Source organism: Haliotis asinina, chromosome 10 (assembly GCF_037392515.1).
Source record: "Haliotis asinina isolate JCU_RB_2024 chromosome 10, JCU_Hal_asi_v2, whole genome shotgun sequence".
NCBI lineage: Eukaryota > Metazoa > Mollusca > Gastropoda > Lepetellida > Haliotidae > Haliotis > Haliotis asinina.
The window spans coordinates 36894681-36907665 of record NC_090289.1 but is presented as its reverse complement, the minus strand read 5'-3'; the positions used below and the strand labels follow the sequence as shown (position 1 = coordinate 36907665).

The 12985-nt window shown below is 36.5% G+C and overlaps 1 protein-coding gene across 2 annotated transcripts in view; it reads left to right on the top strand.

Annotated features, from left to right (window-relative positions):
• Positions 1–12985, top strand: part of LOC137298880 (frizzled-5-like) — a 107482-nt gene that overhangs the window by 33477 nt on the left and 61020 nt on the right. The window contains exon 1 of one of the 2 annotated variants that reach the window (XM_067831227.1): positions 6081–6337. The exons of the other annotated variant lie outside the window; for it this stretch is intronic. The gene's annotated coding sequence lies outside the window, so the exon portion shown is untranslated. Of the gene's footprint in view, positions 1–6080; positions 6338–12985 lie in introns of those variants that run through there. 2 annotated transcript variants of the gene reach the window in all.

Below are 12985 nucleotides of genomic sequence, written 5' to 3'. Positions count from 1 at the left end.
ATATAACGTGATTATATACCTCTGGATGACTTTGATTAACCAATCACAATCCAGTATTTACTGAAGTCATGGTAGAACAGAAGTTATTTTTGTCACCTAACATGCTTCTTTTTTTTCGCCAGTGTTCATTCTAATTTACATATCAGTCCCACATCAAATGTGATAAAAACATGAAACTGTTTCTGTTAGATGTACTTCAATTCTATGACAATGATATTTTTTCAAATCTAAAGTGGTAACTTTCAATTTATATTCTTCAGTTTATATGTAATTTCATTTAATCTCATGCAAAGATAAGAAGATATTTGAACGGATATCTTAAAAACAAAATCTCAACACAAAAACAATTAGAAAATAGATTTCTGTCACAGGTAAAATAAAACTCAAATATGTCATCCACTAAACTTTCAAGACTTCAATAAAGTTACATAAAAGGTGACAAATATGTTGGAAGCAAAACCTGGAAGGCCAGTCGGGCTGTCGACCGCAAGGCAATGTCTATTTGTGGTAGTTTCCAGGACACAAAGAACACCGAGAGGCGGCCTCTGCCAAAGAGGAAACAAAACAGAAAAAGTGTGATCATGATAATAAACTTTTTTGCCTCCATTTTGTCTTGCACCAAGAAACAAGGCACAGTACTGGAGTGCACAATCTGCTGCCATCTCTGGCAATACACTGACAGCTGAGACCTCGTACAGTCTGGGTTCCTTGCCCACGATCACATGACTAAATGCGCCTCATTTGCGTCTGTTGACTCTTTCCCAATCATTTGGATCCGATTTCCTCCCGAATGACTTGTGAAAACATTTCTGTCCTTCAGCTCCTCACAGGGAAGAGGGGCACGGCAAAACTCAAACGGGATCGCTTCTTGCCTTTGAAGTTGGTGTTTTGTATTTACGTTACTGTTGTACAAACTTGAGTTGAATAACTGATGGCTTCAATGATCACACTTTAACACATGTATTTTCAGTGTAGATTTGGCCTTTCTGTTTTGCTTGATAATGTAATCCGCACACAAACTTAGCCCCTAGTACAAAGGCCGACATTTAATATCTTATTTTCCTATAGGGAGCAAGCAATATTTTCAAATGCTGTTGACCCAATGACTTGTTCATATCTTTCTGGGAAACATTTGTCTAGTCAGTTTGTGAGTTATTTTAACACCCTGATATCATTTCAAAGGAGCACTCCCTCCTGAGAATATGAGAAATCTGAAGAGTCTGCCTCAATGAATGATATATAATGTTTCCAAAATGAATGTGTTTAAGAGCATATGGGCAAAATTTTAGAGGGGGAGAGGTCAAGATGCCCCTTATATTTTTTTCCAGGAGAATTTCTGGACAGATGTACAAAATGTTCATCAATTTATCAACACCCTTTACATGAATGTTTCAAGCAAACTTCAGATTGGGAATGTTTCCACCAGTCCTACTTTTAGGCATCAAATGCTTTATTCTCTGAGTGCCTTTTTGTTAAAGAACCATGAAATTTTCATTCCGTCAAAACCATTTATTGGAGTCATGGGACAACGTAACTTGTCAGTTTGATTAGTCTTGGTAAGAAAACGTAGATATGAAACTACTTATGAAAAACAACTTCTCTGTTGATGTCATTTTACATCTTCAGTTGGCTTTTTGTCAGATGGATGAAGCGTGATCAATAATCTGGAATAGACTAAAGCAGATATTCCCATTATACAGTTAAATCTTGTTAAAACAAACAAAACTGCTATATTAAGATCCAGTGCTTGTGACATCAATACAATAATAAACTTTCAGGTTCATGTTCCATCACTTTTCATTTAAACAGACTGTAAGGACTGGCAAACAATTGGCTAACCAGAACTTCTTTGTCAGTTTATATTGCCATGAACCAGAAAAACTTAAGCCACGCCTACCAACAAACCAAATTTTCTGATCAACTGATAGTAACATGGGCAGGGTGTGTGTGGCATTATTGAGCAGATGACATCAATGATTTTGAATTTTGTTCACATTATTCTGTGTGTATTAAATAATAAGCCGTCATAAGGAATTACATGATAATACTTTTTTTTCATTCATGGAAACATAAAATGTCTACTCTTCATGTGAGTACGTAAAATACAAATATATGAAAGCATATGAGACTGAACCATTAGAATAGATTGGACGGTTCAGTTTAATATGGGCAGAGGGAAGGCTAATGATTAAAGCATTCGCTCGTCACACTAAAGACCAGAGTTTGATTCCCCACATGGGTACAGTATAAAGCCCATTTCTAGTGTCCTATGCTGTGATATTATGAAAATATTGCTAAAAGCTGGTATAAATCAATGATCACTTACCTCACATGGTTTAATGACACTTCTGAAACAAAATCTGCAAGGTGTGTATGTCATGTACCAAGATTTCAAAACATTGACTGGATATAGTGTGCAACACCTCCTTTACAAATTGCTGGGTTTACTTTAGCTTTAATACCAAGACATTTCACATATGGCAAGGAAAGATAACTCTTCCATATTTGGGCTTGAATTCAGGTTTCGTGCATCTGGTTAATGAATTTGGTGTCAACACTGATTTCTGGTGATCTATTCAGATCGTTTTCACTGCTATTTGTCCATTTACATCCAAAGGATCCTGTTTCAGCAGAAAATCAAAACTGAATATCCTCAAGAAGTGATGTTAAGCAAAGCATGATAACCGCAGATTTATTTCAGCAACTAAAAACACTATGTGTAAAAGACAATCTAGACTTCAAGGCAAGGAAACAAACCCTTCTTAAAGACGTATACAATTCTTTGGTACTATTAGCCAAACAACTAGCAAAGCACAAATAAGCTCTAGTGTCTGAACACAGTGTCTACCGGGATCAACATTGTCTGTTGTCATTACCTTGCCAGAAACAGGCTGACAAAAACATGGAAACATTCCTGTAACAAACCGTAGCCATGTAAACACTGCCGGAAAGCTGCATATAGCTGACTGTCAAAAGAAACAGTGAAAAAACAGGGTAATTTGTTTGCACAGTCCGTACAGATAATACATGCTCACATGGGAAGTGATAGGACACCGTGTCTTCTGATGACGGTTGGCGCCATTGTGTAAATGTAACATTGGAAAAACTGACCAATGTGATGTAGGTTTAATCCCATGTAGGTGTGCTGGTTGTGCGGGTGTATTTTTTAACCCCAACACTGACTCTTTTACTGTGTTGTCATACATTTTTCAGATAGAATTTAAGAAACAGTAACTGTTTCTACATGCCCCACAAGATGAATAAGCAAATTATTCCAAACTGCTAACAAGGACTATATATTACTGGACCTTTGCCTGCCATAGGTGTATCCTTAGAGACCGACGCTACATGGACATACCCTTCAACACCCACATAATATGTCCTTCGAAATCGCAAACTGCATGGATATATCATTAGACATCCATGCTTTATACGTATGGATACATCCACAGAACCCCTACACTGCAAAGATATATCTTTAGTCACTAACATTGCAAGGATATATCCCTAGGTGATCATACTGCAAGGATATATCATAAGACTTTTACACTGCAAGGATATATCCTTAGACAACCATACCACATTACTTCACAGATATATCCTTATACATCCACGGTGCATGGATATATCCTTAGATACCCACATGACTGATATATCATCAAAAACACATACTTCACAGATATACCCTTAAATACCCAGATTGCATGGATATAGCCTTAGACACACAGGCTGTACGGACATACTCTTAGACACCCACACAACATTGATATATCCTTAGACACCCTGATTGCAAGGATATATCTTTTGATATTCATACATCTTGGATGTACTCCTGGACACCAACATGACACTGAAATAAATATTCATAGAAATGAATGAGAGAAAAAATGAAAGAACAAGTATTCCTTTATTTATTTTAAAAAATTCACTCACAGTGCAATACATGATATTTCCTGGAGGAACCTGGTAAAGAATATAGGAACACTAGTACTTTCATGAGTTTCCATATTTGTTTACATGAATAAATATACAGATAACAAAACTTTACCTGTACATAATCAAACAGTCAAATAAACAGCCACTACAGAGCACAGATACACCATTAGACACCCACATTGTAAAGAAACCTCTATACTATCCTTACACAATTTCCACAAGCAGTATGGTCAATATGTTCTGTGGTGACATCCTAAATAGAAAATTCTACCTTAGTGTCGAATGCAAACTGCGGCCACCGACACAACATAAACCAAACCAAGCGTAGGTGTACCTTAGCTATGATGGCAGGAAATTACCCACACTGCACAGATGTACTGAGCGATGCATGGCCAAGATTCCCTGCTCAAGAGGAGCACCTGTCCTTCGAGAATCTTAGACATGCATGCATGTCAATCTGTATTCTTTCCACTGACATTTCACAACTGGATGTTACGTTTTTGTCCTGTTACGTAATCCAGTTTGACATAAGCCAGCAAACAATGACAGGCATGAAGTAAGAACTATACAGTCGGTCTTTTTACAACTAACAATGTTGGCAAATGAGTTTAGTCTTGGGTGGTACAGTATGCCAACAGATTGAGAGATGGAGTCAAGAGGCAGGGCGGGTATTTGGGGCGGGTGGGGGAAGGAGAGAGTGAGGACAGGGTTTGGTCTGTTGGAAACAAAGAGGATATTTGAAACTGTGTGTGTGTGTGAGAGAGAGAGAGAGAGAGAAGATAGATAGAGAGGAGAGAGAGATTTGTTTGTTTACTTTTAGACATTTTAGATGTTTTAAAGTTTCTTTTTTCGGACACTGTCTTCATCTACTTTTTGTGGTAATGACAAAAAATCAGTATGTGAAGTTTTTCAAAATTAATTGAAGTCAGTCATTACCTATATTCTCATCATTATGACATAATGTTGCAACCAAATGAGTACATCCATCAAAGTTTAAAGTCAAGGTCAAACTAGCTGAAGTCAAGGTCAAGGTCACTTATGCTGTTCAAGAAACCAAACCCATGAAATATGTAAAGTATGTCAGTATGACTCCAGGATACATGTTCCTAATGACAGAAAGGTTTACATACTTAGCTCTCCATACCATATAGCTAGAACAAAGCTGACGATGGCATTAAACAACAAACATAAGGTCTCCATTTTCCATCTGATGAAAGTCACACGACCACATCGGCAAGTACAAGATCGATCTTAAGAGCTACACAAATATCAATATTAACAAACAAACATAATCTTGAACTCGTAATCGCACAGATTAAATAATGTCCCACAGCCAAAATGCTAGGCGTTCAGCCCGAAGCATTTTTTCTGTTTTGCTCGTGTGACTTGATTTGAATGCCTGATACAATCGTTGACATTCAGCTGGTGATCAAATCGTACCTTTGTACACACTTTACCTGACAATGTAATCTGTGACTGGGCTGGTCACCCTACACACATACCCGTAACTGACACCTGACAGCTATGTCAAATATTTGTGTTGAGTGCAGTGCCACCTCCAGGTCCAACATTAAAACTGGGTGGTCTATAAAAATAATTGCAAGGAAACTATTATTCAGTTTATGTTTTATTCATACATATTTTTGAGTGAATAATTTCAGAATATACAGGTTATATGAATTTAGTAAAGGAACGTTGCTCTCTAAAAAAGTAATTAAGATATTGACCTGAAAGACACTTGCAGTGTTTAAAGCATAAAGTATGATTTTGGTAATGACATACTCCACAGGGAGGTGACATCTATTGCGAATGATTCTGTGATTCTAGATCTGGAAGCATCAGATTCTGGTATATGTACCCCATTTCCTTTTTTAAAAACAGAAACAGAGAGAAATGAATGCAGTTTTCCATTAATACACAATGCATTGGAAAACAAAGACAGCTAACAAAATGGACCCACTTTCAGCATGACCTTGACCCATAAACACTCAATGAGAATAAGTTGTACAATAACTATTATGTTCTACGCAGTCAGCAAGCTCTCAAGCTTAAGGACTGACTGACACATCCTCATATCATAATCTCACTCGTGCAATGTGAAGTGGCTTTAATAAAAGCAAATATAGCAGTTAAGACCGACCCAGGTGGGCTGGAGTCTCTATCACATCAATACTCAATTAGAGGACACTGTTGCTTTTCATAAAGAAATTCAACAAACACTGGATGAAAAAGACAGACCACCAATCAGTCCAAGTTTAAGGCTAGAGGGATTAAAGGTTGTCATCAAGCTTGATGTTCAAAAGACAATAAGTTGTGAGGAAAATGTTCTGATTAGCAGTGCAAGTTTTATCAGTGGGAGATTTCTACTTAATGTCCTCGCATTGCAAACAAACAGGAGGGGGTAAGTAGTTCATTTCTTTTCAGACATTAGTGAGTGAGTGAGTGGGTGAGTGAGTGGGTGAAATCTATGTTAGGAAGTGAATGAACAGGTAACATGAGACAGCTACCTAGTAAGTAAGTAACTAACTAAAATGGGTTCAGTGACAACAAAGTCCTAAGTAAAACAATCATTGATGCTGACCATTTTTGCAAACCACAGGCAAACCAAGGATCATAATCAGACTGAACCTAGGAAACCTACTATCAAACTAGAACATGACTGTACAATGCACTAAACTGTCTGAAGCACAACAGAACTGGTTTTACGAGAAAATATGAAGTGTCATTCAATTCCACATTCAACAATATTCCTGCTACAGACAGTACAGTAATCCAATAAAAAAAAAATCAGCGATTGATATCATGAGCAATGAACCAGGCTGTCTGAGTACATTCATATACTGTTACCGTGGTCACTGAGGTTGACCATCAAGTCCACATTGCCAGATTCTGGCTAGCTATTCTTGAAATGTTTGTAGCCCTACGAACTTCTAAAACCCATTCTTAACACATTGGCAACAATCAAAACTGAGAATCCTTAACGTTACGAACATTTTGATGATAAGGGCTCAGGTTCAAAGGATCATCATGTGACCATTTTTAGTCCATTATTGTTATAGGTGTCCGAGTTGTTACTGAACATCTACCCATTACTATGGATTCTACATGGAGAATTGATGACTGATATGAATGAGTCTATTTTCTTTATTATCTCAATTTCTTTATTATCTCAAAGTGGCATCTGGTGAAAGATTCAATCAGGAGAAACCAAACCAGTGGCTTATGTTATGAGCAACAATCAACAGATCACTATGATCACCCAATCCACTTAAGGAATCACCTTGACAACAAACAGATTCTCAGAGACAAAGGCTGGCTAAAGAGATTGAAATAGAGAGAGAAATACTGGTAGGAAAAGTTATTAATGATTATGAATATGAAAACTATATGACTGATAATATCGTACATAAACTTTTGTGATAGAATTTAGATTTAATTTACTCACACAATATACCTAGTTCGTACTTTTTTCATTGTCTGCCTCTAAATTATGGTCATGTTGCTGATTCACACACAAATGTTACAACTCATCTGTGATGTAAAATACATTTAACATCTTTGGAGTATTTTTGCTAAAAGTTCTTTGATATTTAGAGATAATCTATCGATATTTAGTTAAAGATTATCAATCTTTATAGTCTATATTGATAACCAGCTCTGCAAGGAACTAATGCTAACATAAATCTGCTATCATAGTAACTAATCACAGTTTTATGGGACTCCAAAACGTTATGTCATATTTACTCAAATGTCATCATTCACACTGGTTTATTTTTAATTGTCTTTCATTTTCAAAACACATTTATACTCGCATGAATAATTCTATTTGGTATTTGCACACCGATGGGCATGCCCATTGATAATTCTGCCTAAAATACTGTTTGCAGAGAATTACATTTTCTTCTGTTGATATACCACTTGAAGTGAGTCACATGTTGCACAGGCCTACAACAGCCATGCACGTCTCAGTTACAAGCAAGACTCCGTTCTCTGTGCTTTATTCGCTGTTCAAGTGTATGCGAGGTAGTCAAGCAATAAACAGCAACTGATAAAGATATTATACAAACTGAAAAGGCTGTGTTGGGTAATCATGCAATGTGTTGTAATACTACTGCTGGTGTTTTTCAATGCTTTCTGGTAATTTGAATTACATTTGAATGTCAGATTCTCTGATTAATTGGGTTAAAATGATCTATTTTTGCATTTTGATGATGATCGGCTCTTTCTCATATCCAGTTTAGTTTAGTCATTGCCATCAACAGTGTCACAGACATTTCTGACCATTTGCTTGAGTTGAGGAACTATTTTTTAATCAGGATCTGCTCAAGGATACAGCTGCCTGTTTACCCTTAAGATTAACCACGCATTGAAAATATCATCTCCAAATATCTTGACTGAAAACAACTTCTTCACACTGCTTGAACAATCTTCCCACACTTTGGCCTTGACCTTCTCACTATGCGATTGTCATCGGTTGGGCAGGATGCTCTGACACCTGGTGTCTTTGGTGTGATGGCAAATAATCGCGAAGAAGTATTTCTAACATTTCTGTTTTCAGAAGTAAATTTACATAATATTTTGTTATACACTTCTGTTACAGTATAAAATGTTTCACTGTATATCGTATATAATCCAATCCTGGAGGCTGACAGCATGAGCACTCATTTATCATGTGGTCATGTGACATTAGGCCATGGGGTAGCCTTGTGGTTAAAGCGTTGGCTCTTCGTGCAGAAGACTCCGGGTACAATGTGTGAACCCCATTTCTGGTGTCCCTCCATCATGACATTGCAGGAACATTGCTAAGAGGCGTGAAACTAATCTCACTCACTCATGACACATAACCAATCAGGATACAAGTAACCATCCAATCCTTAATTCAGTCAGTTCATACAATACACATAGGGGGGAAATATTTACATGAAATTTCTGTTGTAAATGTACATTGGAATTAACAATCCACAAAAAGTATTTTTTCAATATTGAACCAGTGTATCAAAGCACAGAGACTGAGAATGAAAGGAGTACAATTAACAGACACCAGGTGGTTCCAAAATACAAAGCCTTTGAGCTGTCTCAAAAAGAACAGAATATGTTAGTTCTTGAATTCTAGTTAAAACGTCTGAATCTAAATATGTTTCCCCTGGAAAACACTCCCACTTAACGAGTGAACAATTTCTAACATACATAGTCTCCCGATTAATGCAATCAGTATGTTCGACATGTCTAAAAATACATTTACTGAGGAAACAAGGCGCTACCATGTACCAACATCACACTCTTTTCAATTACATAACATCAACATCCAATCAATAGCTCTATTTCCACCATCAGCTTGTACAATCCACTCAACCTTGGATCCTACAGTGTTTTAAAATTAACTTAAAAAGAAAATAATGCTGTCTCACAAGGTTCAAAGCCAAATTTCTTGGTGATTGATACAAATTATTTATTTATGTCCACAACTTCTTTTTACACAGAAGTCTCGACACTCTGAGCCAGGGAGGGAACTTAATACATAGCTGTTGGCTTAACACAGTGAGCATGACACATGTACCAATCTTCAGCCACGAAAACATGGGCAAGGAGAATACACCCTTATATTGCAGACTTTGAGCAAGCGTTTAACAAGGGATTGTGTGACCGCAAAGAGAGCGGTCCGTGACATCCAGAACAAATGAGCTTGCCAATTAAGCTTTGTCGGAGCGCCAGCTAATTGTTGCTCTGTAAGCAGAGGAGCGGATCGCATCCAGAACCCACAAAGGCAATATTCTCGCTTGCTACTAAGCGTCCCTTCATCTTCGGTATCTGCTACAGCAACTGAGAGCTATCAAGTCCTTCATAGTCAAACGCTTGTCAGTTGTCACCTACAGTGCCCTTACCTGCGCGGACTCTCTGTTATTCATTGTTCATTATTTGTAAGAAAAACATCATCCTGAAGCTTTGCTGATCGTTGCTGTTTTAGTGGTATGGTTGGACGATTTTTGCATGGTTGAACGACCAAGTGAAGTTTCCTAAACCTGTGTCAGGTAAAGGAGATTTTATGGAGGGTGATGATAACATGATATCTGGAGGCTCCAGGTAGAGTCTAGCTACTCAGGGAAATATACCAATGTGTTTCTGGATTGTGACAAATAGCATGAAGCTGACACTTTTAGTGGTTTCTGTGCCAAGACTGAAAGATATTGATACGAGTTTCCTGTAACACGACTTCAGTCTGAGATTCATTGAAAACAATTCCATCTGGATAAATTTTCACATTCGTAACTGGATTTCAAGGGACTGAAACTACTGACAGAGAGGATTGGTGAAAATATATTCAAGTGTGAACAAAAAGTAAAAATGTCAATGTCTTTGACCTGATAAAGTTACATCTGTGACCTCAATCAAGGTATCCAATATTCGGAAATCTAATCTCAATTTCATACACTTCTTATCGAGTTTAAGAAAAAATGTCATCGTTGTACTCCACCAAAACATGTGATGTATCAACTGTTGATTTATCATACAAACTGAAAAATAATACTTTTCTTGGAGATGGCCCCGATCTACTAAATCTAGGTTTCTGTTTCCAAAATCGAGACAGAAGTTTGTCTGTCAACAGCAACCTGTCAAAGTTGTTATCACAGATTGTACAGTATTACCTGAGACTCCAATAGCTTCTCTCTGACACCCACAATAAGACTTTTCAAGGCATTAAGTGTTGAGCTCTTCTAATCTGACAGTACTTTCCTGGCGACAACTCATTTGGTCAACAGTGACTTCTCGAGATCCAGGTGGGATACTTGCACTCTGATATGATGCAGGGCTGGTTTTCATTCACTTGGATGTCTTGTGTTTACTTCTACAAAAACCTGGATTTTTTGTGATTTTGTTGAAAAGATTTTGGAGTTCTAAACATACTTTGTATTAATAACCAATCAGATGTTAGGAGTACTCAGAATGGATCTAATTATCTACCTTGAATGGTGCTCTTTTATGGAATCAAGAAGTCTGGTAAGAGGTTGTTACTACTATAGATGTGATAATGATGTTAATTATTACATAGGTTATTATATTATTATTTACGTTATTAATTAGATCGTGCTAAAAATCATGCATTCCTAAGTACCCTTAAATCCCTGAGGCTCTTAACAGCATCATACTTTCACTGACAAGCTTAAAATATACTTGTCCAAAGTCTAAACTCACTTTAAGCCCTCGCTATACATTATGCATATATATGTGGTTATATCGAAGATTAATTTCTCCACTAACTTGAGGGAACCAACTGCAAACCTTATGCGGATGAATTGTGTGTGGATCATGAATCAAATAGGTGAAAAGCATGTGCAAATATTGTGCATGTTAACAGCTGCGTTTTTGTGTCAAGTTTTGTTAAGATTTCACCAATTTTCACTGAATTTCATCATTTATTGAATTCATGATAATAACCTTTCCAGTGTTACGAATTTGTTTTACAATACATCAGTTCATATGTAAACAGTAAAGAATATTTTGGGAAATCTAGTTTAGAACAGTTGACTGATGTAAGTGGCTAAATTTACACCAGCAAGTCTAAACTTTTGATGCGCAGTATATGTATTATGCCTGGGAAGAAAGCCCTTCTCAAGAAGACAGCTTTGTGACTGCTTGTGTGCAGAACTCCAATTCACCACGTAACTTTAATCTATTTTTAGATAATAACTATACTGGGAGTGCCAGAGGTTTCCCATGTTTGTGGACTAACATGGGAAATAAAACTCTAACAAGATCAATATGTTTTCTTTGCAACAAACTGAAGAGAACAATATTTCAGTTACAAAAAGGAATGGCAATGAACAGAAACGTTACTCTTCACCTGAAAAACATATTTTTGAAAAACCTTTTCACATTCTGTCCACCCAGCCTGAAAGGACTTCTAACTGTATTTCCTGCCTGATTTGTTACTTCTAGATACACAAGAAAATTCTGCTTATCTTTAATCCAGAAATCAAAAAAATCTTACTGAAAATAATATTTATATTATCTAATATTGCTGTTTTATATAGAAATAATTGTTATAATTTTCAACCACAAGGGGCACATGGACATTAAATAATTCAGTTACTTATATTCTTTATACATCATGAATATGGCTGGTTTAGCAACATTGACATACGAAATGCCAAATACATACAGGACATGCTGTATATAAAAGTAAGGTCTTAAATGGTTCATACTAAAACATAGCAAAAATGCTAAAAGACAATAAATGACAGTATGCCCAAGTGAGATAATATTAATTTAATTTTAATTTGGCTAATTTGTGGACATTCTTTCAGGAAAACATGGAAAAGAATGTTGCAGCTATGGATTTTATATCTATGTGTTAGTATACCTAAACCACAACTCTGCTATATCAGGCTTCTCCTGTACTGATCCGCTATTGGTTCAGCTGTAACAGGGTTATAGCTGGTAATTGACTAATCTTCTTTAAGCATTGAACCATTTACGTCCCTGAGTTAAGTACAGATGGATAGTTAACTTAGTGGACCCACTGGACCTTGGAGACTTCTGGTCACAGGAATCGTGGGACACCTATGTTTGTGTTTATCGGTAAAATATCAGGATATCAATGTGGTCTGCTGCTGTTGTACAATGTACCACTGACGTAATTAAGTAGATTGTGTATAGGTCAGAAGCACTTACTTGGGAGATGACTTTCAGAAACCTAGGACGTGTAACTTCCAGGGATATTATTCAAAGGATCTGAAAATAATTCAACATGGAGGTATGTTAGAGAAGCAGTGTGAATTAATATTGAACATCAAATGGCATTTGTGAGTATACGTCAATTTCAAATTGTGTTTATTATTCACTAGAATTAAACATTCCATAAGCTTAGTTTTAAATGTATTTTTTGATATTTTAATAAATGTAATATAGACAAATTGATGATGCTATTAAGAATCTATGTGGAAAATAGACTCTGCATCGAAATGTCACTCTATGCAAAAGAGTTAGTCATCCATGAAATTGTATACATTGCTATATGGGAAAAAGTTGACTTATATTCATTCTTTGCTAA